Source organism: Bos indicus x Bos taurus, unplaced genomic scaffold (genome assembly GCF_003369695.1).
Source record: "Bos indicus x Bos taurus breed Angus x Brahman F1 hybrid unplaced genomic scaffold, Bos_hybrid_MaternalHap_v2.0 tig00000949_arrow_arrow_obj, whole genome shotgun sequence".
Classification (NCBI taxonomy): domain Eukaryota; kingdom Metazoa; phylum Chordata; class Mammalia; order Artiodactyla; family Bovidae; genus Bos; species Bos indicus x Bos taurus.
In genome coordinates this window covers 14,917-16,159 of record NW_020867336.1, presented here as the reverse complement: position 1 = coordinate 16,159, position 1,243 = coordinate 14,917, and positions in this window count along the sequence as shown.

Sequence of the window (1,243 nt, the reverse complement as noted above, 5' to 3'; positions counted from 1 at the left end):
CTAGTGGCTAAGACTCCACACTTCCAGTGCAGGGGACTTAAGTTTAATCTCCAGTCAGGGAATTAGATCCCACATGCCACAGCTAAAGATTCCACATGCCTTAACTAAGACCTAGCACAGCCAAAATAAAATAAATGAATAAATAAAAGTTTTTTTTAAAGAAAAGTATACTCTGCACTACCTTTAGGTAAGTATCCTTCATCATCCCAAAGCAATATTCTCAGAGTAGTAAGACCGAAAGAGACACCTGCCCTTGCCACCCTCCACACCCCACCCCACCCCCAACCAAGTAGTCAAGAATTTAGCATCCTGATTTTGTGTTTTGGACAGGCATTATTAGGATCCTATTTCATCAAGGAACAAAACAAAAAGTGCAAAGATAGAAAACAAAAGAAGAATTACTCTATCCCACTGTGGAGGAAGGGGACAGAGAGCAGGACAGAGGTGTTAACTGTTGTGTGTTGAGGGCCATTATTTGTCAGGCTCTGCCTTATATTTATTTAAATGCACAGAACAATGCATTGTAGGGCTTAGGGGCTCATGGGCTCCTGGGGGAAATGAAATGCTGGCAGATTTTGTAAGTTACCTGTGTTGGACAGTCTCTACAGTATCTCTCTTCCCCCCACCCCTCTGCCTCCATGATCCTGCTTCTGGTGTTCAAGCTTTTGTGTAACCCCCCTCTCCTTGAGTGTGGATGGGATCTAGGATTTTCTTCTAACCAACAGAATATGGCAGAAGTGATGGATGCTGCTCCTCCTCCTATGTGATGTTATGTGAGACTTCATTTTGTAGTTGACCTGTTCAAGAGACTCTCTTTGCTGGCTCAAGGAGTAAGCAGCCATATTGCGAATTAGTTAACTAAGAAATAACTAATATATTACCCATCACAAATAGGTTTTTAGTATGTTCTAATTTTCATTTTTTAGTGATATAAAATTCAACATAATAGCCTAAACTGTTGATAAAAGGCATTATTATAGAATATCCCTGGGACTTTGCTGGTGGTCCAGTTGCTAAGACTCTGTGGGGCTCCCCAGTTCAGGGGGCCAGGGGTTGATCCCTGGTCAGGGAACTAGATCCCACATGCCACAGCTAAAGATTCCACATGTCTTAGGGAAGATCAAAGTTCCTGTGTGCTACAACTAAGACCCGGTGAGCCAAAAAAATAAAAAGAATATCAATGACTGTGATCCATTTTGACTTAGCTGCTCTAATTATCTGCTTGAGAGGTTATTGTCGAGGA